Consider the following 17562-nt stretch of genomic DNA (forward strand, 5'->3'; position numbering starts at 1 on the left):
CGCCTGGCGTGAGATTTAAGCCACCGGGTCCGAGACGCGAACCGCGGTCGACTACATGGGAGTCCAGCGACATAGCCATTACGCTAACTGCTGGTTCCCTACAGCTTGGACTTTCAATACGAGGGCATTCACGTATTAAAAAGTTGGGCTTCTGGTACTTTGAAAATTTATTGATGGCTTACTCTATGCCAGATCCTGATTTGTTTAAAGTTAGGCCTTCACAGAGGGGAACAACGAGTCTGAAGAGATCTATGTGCTTTACACATATGAATGTAAACTCTGTATTAAGAAGGGTCTTTGAGCACTAAAATTTGTTGTAGTATTGGTAAACACTGATAACAAAAACAAACTTTCATGGTATACTTCTTTTAGAGGGTGTGAGGTACAAAAATAAAAGTCCTACCATAGCTGTATTTTACTGTGGGATAATTCTGCGAGGAAAGGATCCGTGTATTACATATTCAAAAGAGTGTTTTCAAAAATTATTCCTGTCTTAAGAGATATAGAAAGACTTATTCAGTGTTGGAAGGTAATTTAAATGTCACCTACTCCAACTTCCCATCTGATGCTAAAATCTGACCTACGAACATCTGTCAAGCCTCCTGTGAATATCTCCAGTGAGAGGGAACGTTCTGCCTTCTAAGACAGCTCATTTCATATTTATATAGCTCTTACTATTAATGATAATAAATAAAATTTATTGATTGCTTGCTATATGCCAGACTCTGAGCTAACTATTTTATCTCTAGAAACCCCATTTAATCTTCACTACAATCTTATAAAATGGTACAGTTACTGCTTCAGTTTTACAGATGAAAAAAACTGAGCTTAGTGAGGTTGGGCAATTTATCCAACATACCTGGAAGTAGGGGCTCTGGCTTTGACTCCCAGGTCTACAATTTTTTTATTTTTTTGCCTTAGGGTACATAGGTTCACCAGAGAGAGAAACAGGGAGACACAGAGAGAGGAAAAGTGAGAAATCTGCCCCCCTCCTGGGGGGAGGATGGCCACACCATAACCCTTCTCCTCCATTGTCTTCCCAGGATTTTGAGCATGCACACACAAATACCTGGCATGATTTTCAAGCTGCTGGGTCCAGGACTTGAACTGTGATCAGCCATGTGGGAGTCCAGTACCTTAACCACTAATGTTACCTGCTGGCTCCCCAACATACACCCCCTCCCCTGTATTTTTAAACTATGCATAGGCAGCCTCACTAACTCAACTTCTTCCCTATGTCAAACTGAACTCTACCTAGGACTAGCGAATGGCATAATGATTAAGTTGCTGGACTCCTATGTAGTCGACCGCAGTTCAAGTCCTGGACCTGGAGGCTTAAAAGTCATGATTGGCGTGTGTGTGTGTGTATGTGTGTGTGTGCCCAAAATCCTGAGAGGAGCATGGAGGAGAAGGGATTGTGACATGGCCATCGCTCCTGGGAGGGTGATTTCTCGCCTTCTATATATCTCTCTGGCAAGCACATGTGCCCTATACCAAAAATCTCTCTCTCTAAAAATATATATATATATACATATATGTATATATATATATGAAATCTACCTTCTTATAGCTTCTACTCATGGGTCTTATATTTTAGTGGGATAACATTAAACTTCCAGCAGTTTAAGATAGCCATCCTATCCACTCCCTTTTCCGTCTTCCTACTGGATTCAGAATGCCATTGTCTTTCATTTTCCCTTGTGCAAGGTAATTTCTAGGCCTTTCAGTATTGTGGTTGTTCTGTACTGGAAAAAAACTTTATTTTAGGCTGTTACATAATTAACATAGCATAAAATTACAGTTTATATGAAATTAACTTTGTTGGAGGTGCAGAAAACACAAATTTGAGTCCTGTGCTGTGGTCAACCTAAACTCTAAGTGTTTTGCATATCATTGGTTAGCTAGATCTCTGCTATTCAGTTGGTTATTTGAACTTGAATTTAGATCTTTGTACTTTCCATAGTTCTATTTTATCTTAGTAGTCTGGTTTATTGTTTTAGAATGCTGAAATATTTTAAGATGCAGATTCTGTCATCTAACTTTTTAAATAATTCCTCTGTATTCATTAACATTTGCCACATATGAAACCATCCCAAACTTAGTGGGTTAAAATCATGAAGTTAGGGGCCAGCAGGTGGCCCTGATGGTTGGGGAACTGGGCTCTCACATGACCTACTGTGGTTCAAGTCCCAGACCTGGCGGCTTGATTTCTTACTTTCTCTCTCTTTCTGTCTCTAGTTAGTGTATGTGCCCTACAGCACATTAAAATAATAATAAAATTAAATAATTCTTTAAAATAATAATAATTTTAGTCTTAATTCTGTATGTCAGCAGTTAGGATGGGCTCAACGTATTGATTTCATCGGACTTGACTGGGCTCACTCCTGCATCTTTTGTGAATTTATTGATTACTACATGGCAGACGCTGAGCTAAGTATTTTGTCTCATAAACCCTACTTAGGGTTCCCCCCAAATCAGGTGGGAACTAATTGACCTGCAAGAACCCTAGCTGGAGTGGCTACCTGGTCTCTCATTCTCTAGCATGGCTGTCTAGGGCTTATCCACATGGTAGAGAAGGGCACCCGTGACAACAAATAAAATTCTCTAAGGCCCATGAGTCCTAAGGTCAGGACAGGCACAACGTCACTTGTCCTGCATTCTGTTGGTCAAAATAAGTCCCAGAGCCTGCAATAGTCAGGCTCTATCTCTGGATGGGAAGACCTCCAACGCCACTTTTATATAGGTCTACATATAGTGACTCGTGAAAATTATGGTCATTTTTTTAAATCTACCACAATCTTCAGATCTTGTCACTTATGGCAATTGATATGCACACCATCATTATCCTTTCCTTTTTTTCAAAGGAATTTTAATTCTATAAGATCTAAAAAAATCAAGTTCTATGGGGTATACCACTTCTGCTCTTACAATCTAGATAGACAACCATAATAAATAGATTGTAAATAGTTTAAAAAATAAAAACATGCTAAACTATACCATTCTGTTTCCAAAAGGCAGACTTTAAAGAGTATAGGACTGGCAGGTAGCATGGTGATTAAGGCACTGGACTTCCATGTGGCTGACCGTGGTTCAAATCCTAGACCTGATGGCTTGCTTTCTTACTTTTCCTTTCTCTCTCTGTGTATCTTTCTCTAGTCAAATTAAAAAATAATAATAAATAAAAATAAATAATTCTTTCACAAAAGAAGGAAAATTCTTATAAAAGAGATTGGTTAACTTGGTCTGAATTGGAAAAAAAAAAAGACTAAAATCTCTATTGGAAGAGAGGAATTAGAAAGGTGTTTACGTTAGGGATTGGCATGTGTAAAAGCACACAGTACCAGAGAAGAGACTAGAGTAACAATATCATTGAGTTAGCTGAAGAAAGAGTGAGAAAAAAAGGAGAACTAGGTAGCAGAGAGCTAGAGGGAAATAAGTTGGAATTCAATTTTGTCTGCAGCGGGAAACTATAGATGGTTCTTGAGCAGAAAGACAATGTGGTTAAATTTTTTGCAAGACCAGCCTAGCATTAATTTGAATGGGACCTTTTTGGAGTGAAGGGAACCATTCACAATATGCTTTAGAGCTCCCCTCTTCTTCCTCTGAATTAAAGAGAATTATCTGATACTTCTTTATCCTAGGGTAGAAAAAAAAATGGCCTAAATAATGACCCTGCCGATTTGTTCTCTTTCTGCCAATATAAGGAGAAGGCGTTACGTGCCAATATTCGGAAAGAGGTGAATATGTTCTCTTTTAGAAGAAGGGGGAAAGGAAACATAACTACTTCTGCTTAAATTGAGTCATTCTATCATGTGTCCAGATTTTTCAAGGTTATTTCCCTCAATGGCAAAATGATGATTTTCAGAAATAAAAAGCTGACATTTTCAAGATTTAAAAAATCAGTGGTTGAACAGAACTCTGAGTAATCATAAAGTATTAGTATTCCATCCTGGTATAGAAGTGTTAACTGTGAGAGTATGCAACACATACCCAACTTTTTAAAATATTTTTTTGACTGCATCCTCTTGTAGAGTCTCTGTAAATAATAAGCTCTCACTCTCGTCAGTGTTCCAACACCAGGACATCAAGAGTGCTGGGAAAACTATTGAATGCTTAGAAAACAGATTGGGATCTCTTTTAGAGAAGTGTTGTACCCAGTCAGCATTTTACATTACGTGTGCGATACATAATGTTGATAGCTAGCTGTGACACCTTGCAGAGTGTGATAAAGGCCTTCCTGACTACTTGTGTTGGGACCTTCTTGCAACATGTCATTTCTAGAGGAAATCACTTTGAATCCTCATCTCCTTTGTATACAGAGTTAAATTCCAGATGAATCTAAGATGTCATTATTAATCAATAAATAAGTAAATAAATTAAAAACCTGGGCAAATAGAAGTGATTATTTAATGATCTGATACTGTAATAGAGTAGATATTCTTAGGTTAAGAGTATTGGAGCTTTAGTATACTAATGGGTTTAGGCAACAATTGTCAGTGACTGTTAAAACCATTAGCTCTGGACCAGCAGTTGGCGTAATGGCTGTGTCGCTGGGCTCCCATGTAGTCGAACGCAGTTCGAGTTCCGGACCTGGCGGCTTCAACTCACACTGGGTGCGTGTGCGTGTGTGGCCAAGATCCCGAGAGGAGAAAGGAGGAGAAGGGATTACAGGCTAGTGGAGAATGGAGGAGAAGGGATTGCGGCAATGCCATCCCCCCAGGGGGTGATTTCTCACTTTCTGTCTCTCTGTCTCTCTCTTTCTGGTGAGCGCATGCACCCTATAGCAAATCCTCTCAAAAAAAGAAATACAAAAACAAAAAAAATTAGCTCATTATGAATTTTGCAAATTATACTTCAGGCCAACAATACTTGAAGCCACTAGTTAACTTTCATATTGCTTAAAGTGGGACACAGGGAAGTTATGTGGCTCATGACCTGATGCAATAGGAAGCTTTGGCAGGACCTATGAATTATTCGGCTTACAAAAATTGAATCTATAGAGCTAACTCTCACTTGCTAGGAAATTCAAGGGATAAAGGAACATAGTAAATGACATCACAAAATACAATCATTCAGATCCAGAAAGTGGGATATTATTTAGGACAAATGACTCAGTTTCCTCAGTAAATTAATGGCCTCGGATAAAAATGGAGAGGAGGAAATCATACATGACATAGCAACCAAATATAGCATGTGGGCCCTGTTGGAGTCTGTACTTAAAAACTAATTCTAAAATGAGATTTTTGTTGTTGTTTTAAGTCAGAGAATATTGAACCTGACTGGATATTAGATATGAAGGAATGACTATTAATATTGTTGGGTGTGTTGATTGCTATTTTGAAAGCTCTTATCAGCTAGAAAAATATTCTGAAGCATTTACATGGGACATGGTATTGTGTCTCAGATTTTCTCTAAAGTAACCAGCGAAAGAGCCATGGGAAAGGGGCGAGAACTGATGAAATAAGAATTGCAGAATGTTGATCATGATTGTGCTGGGTAGTAAGTGTATGTGGGTTTATTATGTTTATAATGTTCTATTTGTGTGTACGTTTGAAAATGTTCACTCAAATCATTGGAAAAGGTCACAAATGTCAATATATTCTATTATTTAGACAAAATTAAGTTCTTTGCCCTTCAAAATAACAGATGTGGTAGAATCTTAATTACAAAGATTTAAGGATTAAAACCTATTTTTATATACATACATGCATATACATGTACAGGTTGAAAGAAAAAAATGTTAAGAACCCAATAACTTAGTGATATAAACATGGAATTCAAATGGAGAAATGTAAATTGCTTAAAATTTCTTTTAGAAAGAATCTTAAAAGAGCAAGTTGAACTATTTTGCACTGCCAAACTGAATTGTCCTCTAGAACATATATGTCTTTTATGTTTAGAAAACAGTTTCCTATAACAAATAGAGAAATTTAAAAAAATAGTAATAGCATTTTTTACTAAATGACAAAAAAATTGTCATATGCTATACAGTAAGGGCTATTTTTGGAAAGTCTTTCTAACACTTCTCCAATACTGATAAAACTCTGGTCAAAAATCCCTCCTGGGCTGAAGAGGGAGTGTGTCAAAAGAACTCAGGGAATCAGTTGTGACAAGGAAGGGCTTTACAGAGTGTCTCTAGGGGTGCTGATAATGTTCTTAATTTGGTTGATTAGCCATATTGGTGTTCCTTTATAACTGCTTCTTAAAATGTACATACAGATTTTATGCCCTTTATGGCCAATGTATATATTTTATAATTTTTTTTTAAAGATTTTATGCCATAGGGCATGTGTGCTTGCTAGCGAGGGAGAGAGAGAGACCGAGAGAGGAAAAGTGGAAAAATCACCCACCATGGGGGTAGCCATGCCACAACCCCTTCTTCTCCATTCTCCTTTCAAGATTTTAGGCTCACACCACACACACACACACACACCTGGCGTGATTTTCAAGTCACCAGATCTGAGACTCAGATCATAGTCGGCCATGTGGGAGTCCAGCACCTTAACCACCATGCCACATGTGAATGTTTTCAATAAGTCTGGCCACATGTGGTCTTCTTGCCTCACCCTCCCAGTCAGCCAGGTCCACAGGTGCCCACACCATACCTGGCCTGTGTAGGCTGGACCGAACCAAACCTGAACCTCTCCTGTGTCCCTAGCTACTATGCAGCAATTCTTCCTGCTTATGCTGATGTGACTGGGCCCCTGACCCATTGTCTTTTGTAATTTTAGCATTTTTATATTGATATTTTGATACATATATGACGGGGATGAAAGAAAAATACATTAAACCTTACATTTGTTTAATCTGGGCCTTTCATCTTCTCTCTTTTCTGTTCCTCATTTCTCTATCTATAAGGAGGAAGGTCAAGCCTTTAACTGCAGCTTGAAATGAGATGTGGTTGGTAGAATACAGGCTAAACAGATATGCACAAGAAAAGTCATGAAAATGCATAAATACATGAAAAATTAGATGTGGAAATATAGAAATAACTGACTGGGAAAAAAAAACATTATGAAAGTAGCAAGAAGGGTCAGCAAGGTGGTATGGTGGTAAGGCCGCTGGATCCCACATGACTGACTTTGAGGTTCAAGTCTCAGCCCTAAAATTTGAAAACCATTCCTGGCACATGTGCCTGTGTGCCCAAAATCCCAAGAGGAGAATGGAGGAGAAGGGATTGCAGTGTGACCATCACCCCTGGAAGGATACTTCTATTTTCACTTTCTCCCTCTCATTTTCTCTCTCTCTGCTTCTCTCCCACAAGCACACTTGCAAATGAAAAAAAAAAAAAAAAAAAAAGAAAAAGAAAGTAGCAAGAAGAGTTGGAGACACTTGACAGAAGAGAGGAAAGAAAAAATAAGACAAGAGACAATAGGTTACAGTTTATTTATTTATTTATTTTTTTGGAGAGGTTTTTGCTATAGGGCACGTGCGCTCGCCAGACAGACAGAGAGAGACAGAGAGACAGAAAGCGAGAAATCACCCCCCCAGGGGGGATGGCCACGCCGCAATCCCTTCTCCTCCATTCTCCTCTCGGGATCCTGGGCACGCACGCACACGTGCCTGGCGTGAGTTTAAGTCACCAGGTCCGGGACGCGAACCGCGGTCGTCTACGTAGGAGTCCAGCGACATAGCCATTACGCTAACTGCTGGTCTCAATAGGTTACAGTTTTGAGACAAGATAATAAGGATATGATCAGCTACTCTGATGAATAAGGCTTTAATGAGAAAGCTAGGCAAAGAAGATTTTAGTAAATCTTACTGTTTTTATGTACTGAATCCTTGTGTTTTCTGTTACATCTTTCCCTCCCTCTCACTCAAAAAAAGAAAAAGAAAAAGAAAAGAAAAAGAAAAATAATGTCTTCACTAAAGGCCGGAGAGTAGGATTTGTGTTTTGTTTGACTGTGTAGTTAGGCTCTAAGAGAGTTTAAGAGGAGATTTAAAAAGCCCAGGTTTATTATTTAAGTTAAATTTACAAACTACATGTATTTATAAATAATCTTGTCATATTTTTAAGGAAATATTAGGTCATTGGAAAAGTCCTGCCGTATTTTTCTATGCAAAAATGCATCATGACTTTTCTAATGACCCAATACTTTCTCCTATTGGCTGTTTGAATTTTTTAAAGGCTTTCACAAAACTTCATAAAAATAATATGCATGCAAATGTTTCCAACTTGCCATAAAAAATTATTTGATTGAAATTCTAAAAAATAGATTTTCTTTTATATTGTTTTATGCTCAGAATTTGCATAGAGATTCTAAGAGGAGGACATGACAACTTATAAAACCTAGACCAAAACACAGTTCTCTCCTCTCTGGAAAGATTTTCTCTTAATCAAATATGTATCATTAAACACATATAAGCAGTGAGTTTTTAGAGAACTTCTCCCTTTCCCCCAAAGAATCAGGCCACTTTGGTCTATGCTGGCAATCAATTGTCACAATCAAAGAGTCTCCTCATATAAATTTTATTATTATGATGCTCGTTGGCATCTAAATAAGTATCCGTAGCTATAAACCTCTGTCTCTTTGTCATTAATTCCACAGGTGTTTGTGTTTATGGTAGTGACTCAATATCATCATCTTTATTTTCTTCCACTTTTTCTATGGTATGAATATTTATTTTCAACACTTAAATAATTATGGCCTGCCTGACTTTTGATATATAGAATAAAATAAGGATCTAGGTTTTTTTTTCCTCCAAATTATCCAAATTTTTCTAAAGTCATCATTGGAAAGTTCATTCCTTCCCTGTCAATATATGATACATAGAAAAAGTTGTGAATTTGGATATTTATTTTAAATCTGGATATAATAATGAATTTTTAATTTTTTTAAAGTTTTTTTTTTAGAGAGAGTATTTTTGGTATAGAGTGCACACACTCACTGAGGGGCAGAGAGAGACAGAGACAGAAAACAAGAAACCACCCCCCCCAAAGGGGAATGGCCATGCTTCAATCCCTTCTCCTCCAATCTTCTCTTAGGATTTTTGGAATGTACACACACACACTTAGCATGAGTTTCAAACCTCCAGGCCCAGGACTCCAACTGTGGTCGGCCATCTTGTTGTCCAGCGACATAACCATTACACCATCTGCTGGTCCCACTTTGAATATTTTTATTAGTTTATTAGTTCATCTGCTGCCTTTTCTAAACAGGAATACATACTCTATATAATAGAAATAAAATATCAGAAAGGAAAGAAAGTCAATTCTGTTTCTTAGATTCTGATTGGAAGATTTTCCAGGAAAATTGTTGTAACGTCTAACTGTGGAGACTCCAGAAGAGGTTCTTTTTAACTCTGAACTGAGACAGGGGTGTCCATTAGGCCCACTGGTATTTCAGACACATTACAAATGTCATTTAATCTTCTCATTAACTTAATGAGGAAGGCATCATTAATACTGATTACATTAAACCTTGATTAAATACATGCCTCATCAATAATTCTGAAGGTTTTAGATGAGGAAACCCAAAAGCAGGGTGGTAAGAACTTGCGCTGAACCAAGTAAGTATTAGGATTTGAACCCAAGTCTGTGATATTCCTGTCTATTCTGTTCACTAGGTCACTTACTTGACCTCCTAGCAAAAGTAAAACATTTCATTTCCAAATAGCTTGAAATATTATAAAATGCTTTTACATATTTCACCTCACACATCCTCAGAATGAACAATCTTTGAGCTAAAGCATCTCAAATACTAAATAACACTAAAACTTGAGGTCCCTTACCTCATGTACATGTACCTCGCTACATTATAATATCTGTCGTTCATTCCCTGAAAAGAGGGAAGGCCGAGCATCCGAAGAGAGGCCATTTAGTATTTGGGAGCCCCCTGCTGCTTGAGTGAGACCTGTGAGGTTCCCTCTTACATGTATTGGGTAATGTTGAAATGGTGTAATTTTGTGAGAGATTTGGTATGAGTTTGGGATTTGGGAGAAACTCAAACTAGAAAGACTAATTGTCCTGTTATGTTAAGAAAGAAGCGTTTTAAGAGAATTTTCAAGTTACTATGTAGATAACATTTCTGTAAGGGAAAAATGATAGACTTTAGACTTTTTTTTTTCCAGATTTTTTGGCATTTTTTTAATTGGAGAAAGACAGAGAGAAAGCAAGGAAGCACCCTCCATGGGGCATGGCCTTTCCTTCATCAGTCCCCCCTCTGGGATTTTGTGCATGCATGCACATGCACCTGGCATGTTTCTCAAGCTGCCAGATCTAGGACTGAACTGTGGGTCAGCCATGTGGAATCCAGCTGCCTTAGGCACACGAGGCCACGGGCTGGCCCATCCCAAAATTTTTGAAACCTGTAATAAACAGCATTTGATATTATATTTTGAAACGCATAAGAGAACCTATACTCTTCATAGGTCACTGAAGGTCTTACCAAGTACAGCTGCCAATCCGTAAGCTGATGTCATTTCTGCTTTTCTTACAAAGGACAGTTATGTCATTTTATAGTTTTTCAATCTTTCTATTTTTTAATTGGTAATGTAGAGTTAAAGTTGGGGTGCTTGTGTTGTTCTGTGTCTAAACTGCTCATCTGAACCTCTCACTGGCCTTTATCCCAGATACTTTCCTCCATGACTAACATCAGGTGAGGGTGGGGCTGTGTCTGCCTTATTCTGAGTTACAACGGCACGGGGAAACTGTCTTTATAGAAACATTTACAATAGGTTCAGTTAGAAAAACTGGGCTCAAGGGTTTTGTTTTGTTTTGTTCTTTGAAAGTAGACTATATTTTTTCACACTAAATAGATTGGAGGGTGTGTGTGTTACCACTTCCAGTGCATAAAATTTTTGAAATAGTGTTGGAGATATTATGAATTATAGGGGCAAGTTTAAATCCTAGACATAAACTTGGGAATCATTTTAGTAATACTTATAGTAATCTAGTTCATTGTCATTTAGGTTCTTTATATGGTGGATCTATATTATGAAATATTATTTAGCCATTGAAAACTATGCATCTAGAGTATACACAATTACTTAGAGAAATATAATAGTCAGTAAAAATGTCCATTCAAATTCAAATGGTTTGACTCAGGTCTCTTTTAGTTGCCGGTAACATTGACCCAGCTCTGATAAAAGAACCTTTATTTTAAGTGTGTTTCACAAGTCTCATGAGAATCAAAGCGTAGGAATCAATGACAGATACACCTCTTAGAAATCAAATCTGGAAAGTTACTGAGCATGAGACTCCTCCCTCGGGCTACTGGACTTCCCTCTGGAGCCCTCTGTCCCTGCGGGGGTTCTCTCTCTGCCATGACAACCACTTTCTTAAACATAGTCTTTGCTGCCTCATCACTTCAGCAAAATGCTTTTCTTAACTTTTATTACATTGTGCATTTGCTGATCTCAACTTCTTTACTAACCAGCTTCATCTCTCAGACTCCCAACTCCAGATTCCTAAACCGATGGCATCAGTTCAACTTTTTAAGTCAGGTTACATGCAACTCCGGGTTCCTTTGTTGGGTTAAGAATGGACTTCCAGAGCCAGCAGGTGGTGTAGTGATTTAGATGCTAGATTCCCACCTGTTGACAACAGTTCGAGTCCTGGACCTGGTGGCTTAAAAAGCATGCTGGTGGGACCAGCAGATGGCATAATGGTTACGTCACTGGACTCCCACATAGTCGACTGCAGTTTGAGTCCCAGACCCAGCAGCTTAAAACTAACACTAGGCACGTGTGTGTGCATGCCCAGAATCCCAAGAGGAGAATGGAGGAGAAGGAATTAAAGCATGACAGTTCTCCCTGGGGGGTGATTTCTCACTTTCCATTTCTCTCTCTCTGGTGAGCGCACACACCCTATAGCAAAAATCTCTCAAAACAAAATAAAACACGTGCTGGGCACGTGTGCATGCATACCTGAAATCCCAAGAGGAGAATGGAAAAGGGATTGTGTGGTATGTTCATCCTCCCCAGGGGATGATTTCTCACTTCTTTCCCTCTCACTGTCTTTCTGTCTATCTCTGATGACCAAATACACCCTTTAGAAAAATACTAAAAAAAAAAAAAAAAAAAAAAAGAATGGACTTCCTTGAGTCCAGTGGCCAGAAAAGTCAGGTCACACCATCAGTCACTGTGGGCTGCAGGAGCCCTAGAGGTGAATATGCATTTCACGTGATACTTAGTATGTAGAACTATATGTTAGTAGAAAATATGATTGAGAACATAAAATATCAACAGCAGGGTTGTCTCTAGGTAATGATATTAAAAAGATTCATTTCTCTTCATCTACTATTTCTTCAATAAACACATTTTATAATCACAAACATAAACTTCAAAATGCTCAGAAAACACTTATTTAAAAAAAAATGACAGTGTTAAAACTGAAAGAGACCTCAGGATGATATAATTCAGTACCACTTCAATTTGTAAATGTTGAAACAGGCCACATAGATAAAGTGGCTTGTCCAGCAAGGGGGTGGCCTCACCAGGAATTTCCTCTTATTCCTGCAATCTCAGCTACACATATTATTGCCTCGTCTGAACTGAGAAACATACCCCTGACCGCAAGTCAGAACCCAAGGTAGTGGATCTTTGAGCGAGCAGTCTAACTGTAAGTTTTGCTCAGGATCTTTAGAACTTGGACATTTGTTAAAATAGTGTCCCCTGTTGACTTGAGACAGAATTCTAAACCCAGGTTTCACTAAATGATCATTTTGCTAAGGGCTTCCACTTACGCCAAACGGTCACCTCTGCCTGATGTTAAAATAACGCCAAGACTAGAGAAGCAAAGGAGGAATGAGGGAATTTCCAGATGTGAAGTCCAGTTTCACTCCACCCTTGTGTCTGTCTGTCCATTCTGGGAGTTTGGGCTTCCTTCTCTATAGTGTTTCCTTTTGATAGATTAACATCATCTCTTAAAAAGAGAATAAAGTCTTTCAGGGTCAGGTGACATCGAGGTTGGGAGGGGCGTGCCATCAGATCGACACTATGGAAGAAAAGGAAAGAAAAGTTAGACGTCTCTCAAGATTTCACTCGAAAACAGGACTTCAAGCTGAAATGAAATACCATCCCTGGCAGGAAAAGGTTCCTACACAGTTTGAAACTGGCTCCCGCTTAATCTGGAGGAAACAAAAGTCTTGAGGAATTTTAGTCAGTTCTGGGCATCAAAACACTCAGAGATAATCTTGGCTCCAAGGCACTTACCGTGTGTAAATTCTCCCTGCGTGGAGCCTCAGAGAAGCTGAAGATAAGATTCAGATAGATGTCTCTGTACTTCATTTCCAGTTTGGTATGTATTTCCTTGTGGGCCTAAAAGACGATGAGGTAAAAGAACATACATCACATGAACGGGAGACTCAAGAGTCAGAAAGTCTCACTGGTTTGTGATGATAGCTTGAACGTCATCCACAACAACAAACAAAAAGGAAAGAAATGAATTTTTAAATATAAGTGAATGTTAAATCCCAAACTCAGAAACAAACAAAAATTAACCACACAAATAACAGATAGGCTAATGTTATTTAAAGTTGACACAAAAATAATCCTGAAGCGTCCGTTCATTTCAAGCTTCCCATGAGTCAGGCATGTCCGAGACAGTGAACATAGGGAAAACATGTCTGAAATAGGTCTTTTCAGGTCTTAGGATTCCATGGTAGGGAAATGGCACAAGCAGACTGGGAACAGACCTGAAGTAGGGAGGAGTGTCTGCCAACTGTGTCTTAGGGAATGGGAATATTTATCTTAGATGAGAATATTCACTGTGGGGGAATAGGGAGGATAATATATAATAATAGTTTTCAAATATTCGAAAGATCTTTGTGAAGTTAGAGAGCTTTGATATAGGACCAAAGGGGTGAATTTACAGGCAGCAGAATTCATTTCAAAACGAGGAGAATCTTCGCAATGATCAGAGCTATCACAAAACCAGAATGCATTGTCATGAGAGGTAGTAAGAGTTTAAGTAGAAGTTAAAGAACATACTAGATGATGGTGAGGGTTTTTCTTTTTTTTTTTTTTGAGAGGTTTTCACTATAGGGCGTGTGTGCTCACCAGACAGAGAGAGACATAGAGACAGAAAGCGAGAAATCACCCCAAGGGGGGATGGTCACGCCGCAATCCCTTCTCCTCCATTCTCCTCTTGGGATCTTAGGCACGCATGCACATGCGCCCGGCGTGAGTTTTAAGCCACCGGGTCTGGGACGTGAACCGCGGTCGACTACGTGGGAGTCCAGCGACATAGCCATTACGCTAACTGCTGGTTCCCGGTGAGGGTTTTTCTTAACATTAATTATATGAATATGCACATTAAAAACTTAACATGGCACCAGCACATGACATAATGTTCCATCACTGGACTTCCACGTGGTTGACCACTATTCGAGTCCCAGACCTGGTGGCTTAAAACTCATGCTGGGCATACACGTGTACATGTGTGCCCAAAATTCTGAGAGGAGAATGAAGAAGGGATTGAGGCATGGTCATCCCCTTGGGGAGTAATTTCTCTCTTTCTGTCTCTCTGTCTCTCTCTGTCTCTCCAGCAAGCACGTGTGCCTGATAGTAAAAATCTCTCTTTAAAAAAGAAAAAAACAAACAAATATTTGGGCTAACAAGTGGTGTGATGGTTAAGATGCTGGATTCTTACATGGCCAGCCACAGTTTGTGTCCTGGGCCTGGTGACTTAAAATCACACTGGGCATGTGTGTGTGCCCCAGATCCCAAAATCCTGAGAAGAGAATGGAGGATAAGGGATTGTGGTGTGGTCATCCCTCTTGGGAGAGTGATTTCTTACTTTCCTTTTCTCAGTCTCTCTCTCTCTGGCAAGCACACTAACCCTATGACAAAAACCTTTAAAAATCATATCATTTAAATTTTCTTTCATTGTTTTCTTTCTTTCTTTCTTTCTCTCTTTTTTTTTTTTTTGCTTTTATACCATCATTTGCAAGAACTTAGCGATATCACTGCTCTTACTCTTTAAAGATAGTTGTGGAGAAAAATTAAGATATTAGAAATACTTAAAAATCACATCAAAATGCCAGCAGTCAAAGCTTACCCTATGTATTCCTTAAGTAACAAGTTTGCTTGCTCTTACACGGTGCTATGAGACCTCTAAAATATTTAGTTACAATTTTCTCAGCGGCCATTTGTTGAACATCTGCCATGTGCTAGGCAGGCCCTGTAAGCATGGCCCAGGATATAGACATGACATAGACACTGTTCCCCAGGACCTAGTTACACCTGGGGTTATAACCCAGATAATACTCAGGGTGTTATGTCCTTAAAGCTAAATGGAACTTCTGTTTTAAACTCTTCTTTGATTTCATGTTTCCCCATTTGTGAGATGCACTGGCATCCTCAGATGAAAGTTGTTCAGGTACACCTTCGTGAATCATCTCTAATATTTTAGTAACTTTTAGGTGTAACTTTTTTATGTATGCCAATTACATTTTAAAAAGAATTAGTAATAGAGCACTTTCACAGGCATGAGAGACACAAATAGAGAGGGAGAAGCATGTTCCACAGGACGTGGTCACACCATGATCCGTTCACTCCAGTCCTCAGCCGGCCAGGATCCTGGGCACACAGGTACCCTCCATGTTTTCAGGCTAACAGAACCAGGGACTTGAAATGCAGCAGGCGTGTGGCTTCCAGCTCCAAGGGCCAGTATGCTACCAGCTGTACCACAGAGGCTGGGCAGTAGTTTATCTTTTTTTTTTTCTTTTTTTGGAGAGGTTTTTGCAATAAGCGCGTGTGCTCACCAGAAAGACAGGGAGAGACAGAGAGATAGAAAGTGAGAAATCACCCCCCAAGGGGGATGGCCACGCCATAATCCCTTCTTCTCCATTCTCTTCTTGGGATTTTGGGCATGCACACACACGTGCCCGGTGTCAGATTTAGCACACGTGCCTGGCGTGAGTTTAAGCTGCCAGGTCCAGGACTCAAACCACAATCGACTGCATGGGAATCCAGCGACATAGCCATTACACTAACTGCTGGTCCCGGTTTATCTTTTTTATTTGTTTTTCATTGCCAGAGGTTGTACATGCTTGCCAGAGAGAGGAGGGAGGGAGAGAGAGAAAGAGAGAGAGAGAGGGAGAAAGCACCCTCACCCTCAATTCCTTTTTCTCCATTTCTCCATCCTGTCAGGATTTTGGATGCATACTCACATGAGCCTCAGCATGTTCTTCAAGCAGCAGGGCTGGTCAGCCATGCGGAATCTGACTCTCCTAATCACTGGACTGTGGGGCTGGCTCTGGGCCAAGTTTCATTACATTCTTTTTAAGTGAAGTCAAAAACAAGTAAGCGTGTATTTGTTTCCAGTTTCTTCCTCTACGCTGCTACCTTTGGATACCTACCTAGCAGGTTTATTTTGAAGATATCTTTTTATCTTATTAGCTGAACTGGTTGAAATTTAAGTTCTGAAGAAATCTCAGGTAATTAGAGACCCTTTGATCTGGAGTATTCCACAGTTAATACATGTGAGCAGATGTTGGCCTGCATTAGGCACTAAGATCAAAAAAGAGTTAAATGGGTGGTTAGCTTTGCAGAAGGCTTTCATGGTGTCCAGCTGGCTCTTTGGACTTCTGCTTAGACATGAAGCAACTGGCAAATTAGTTTCCAGTGTTATTTTCTCCTTGACTCCTTTGCAAGTAGCTGCTTTCTTTCTTTTTTTTTTTTTACAAATTACATCAAGTTATTAAAAAAAAAAAAAGAAAAAGAAAAGAAAAGAAAAAGCAACCTCTAAATTTGCATTCAGTTTGCTAAAACTACCACAATCCCATCTGTGCATGTAGGTTTAGGAGGTGGAGCTGGGGGAGTAGTCTCTGACCAAGCCTGTGTTGCTACTTTTACAGCTGAAATGTAATCTATTTCCACAAAAGAAAAGGCAGATTAATTAATTATGGAGAAGAGCCAGGCTGTTTAGCAAGCTGGCCACATCTTCATCACTGCCTGTTGCTAAGGGTTGGCTGTCTAATGAATCTGTGTTTGAGGATTCAGGTATGATCGTCGCATTCTTGGAACGATTCCTATTCACTCTCCTGAATACCCATCTCCTTAAACAGAGCAGCATCGTGCAGAATATCTGAAAACTATTTCTGAATAATGATCATAACCAATTACTGGTTTTGTTTTCATGACGTGTTTCGGCACTGAAACAGAAGCTTTGCTTGGTTCTACCCTCACTCCACCACCAAAGGTACAATGAAAGGAAGTCAGATGGAGCTCACCAGTGAACCAGTGTTCACAGTCTGTGCCATCCCCTTCCTGCTTCTCTAATGAAGTGCAGGAAGGACCCCTTTTCAAAGTCATATTTGTGTATACTCATGGGAACAGGAATATTAGATGTCTTCAGCAGTTGCTGGGATCCAAGAAGAATCTTTCATCTCCATTGTTCCTGTCCTGGTAATCAAGAGGTCGGCTGAAATATTCATGCCACATGGTGTTAGAGGAGCTCCTCCTGATATTGCCCCTGCCTGATAACACTGGGAAGTGCACCTGTACAGTCCTCTGACCCTGGCCCTTGTAGAAGACAGACCTGCGATTTCACTCACAGCAGCAGGAACTCAAATGGCTGGGGTCAGTGGTCCTTGGCAGCACCGAGCCGTTTTGTAA

The 17562-nt window shown here is 39.5% G+C and overlaps 1 protein-coding gene and 1 long non-coding RNA gene across 2 annotated transcripts in view; one reads left to right on the forward strand and one right to left on the reverse strand.

The window, feature by feature from the left end:
* RASGEF1B (RasGEF domain family member 1B) overlaps positions 1–17562 on the forward strand; it is a 607920-nt gene that overhangs the window by 447094 nt on the left and 143264 nt on the right. The gene's annotated exons all lie outside the window — the stretch shown is intronic.
* Positions 12040–17562, reverse strand: part of LOC102486315 (uncharacterized) — a 25516-nt gene continuing 19993 nt past the window's right edge. The window contains exons 4-5 of the long non-coding RNA XR_003549867.1: positions 13156–13260; positions 12040–12937 (exon numbers count right to left, since the gene is read on the reverse strand). This is a non-coding gene — a long non-coding RNA (uncharacterized LOC102486315). The remainder of the gene's footprint in view (positions 12938–13155; positions 13261–17562) is intronic.

Source organism: Tupaia chinensis, unplaced genomic scaffold (genome assembly GCF_000334495.1).
Source record: "Tupaia chinensis unplaced genomic scaffold, TupChi_1.0 Scaffold000318_1, whole genome shotgun sequence".
In the NCBI taxonomy this organism is placed as follows: domain Eukaryota; kingdom Metazoa; phylum Chordata; class Mammalia; order Scandentia; family Tupaiidae; genus Tupaia; species Tupaia belangeri.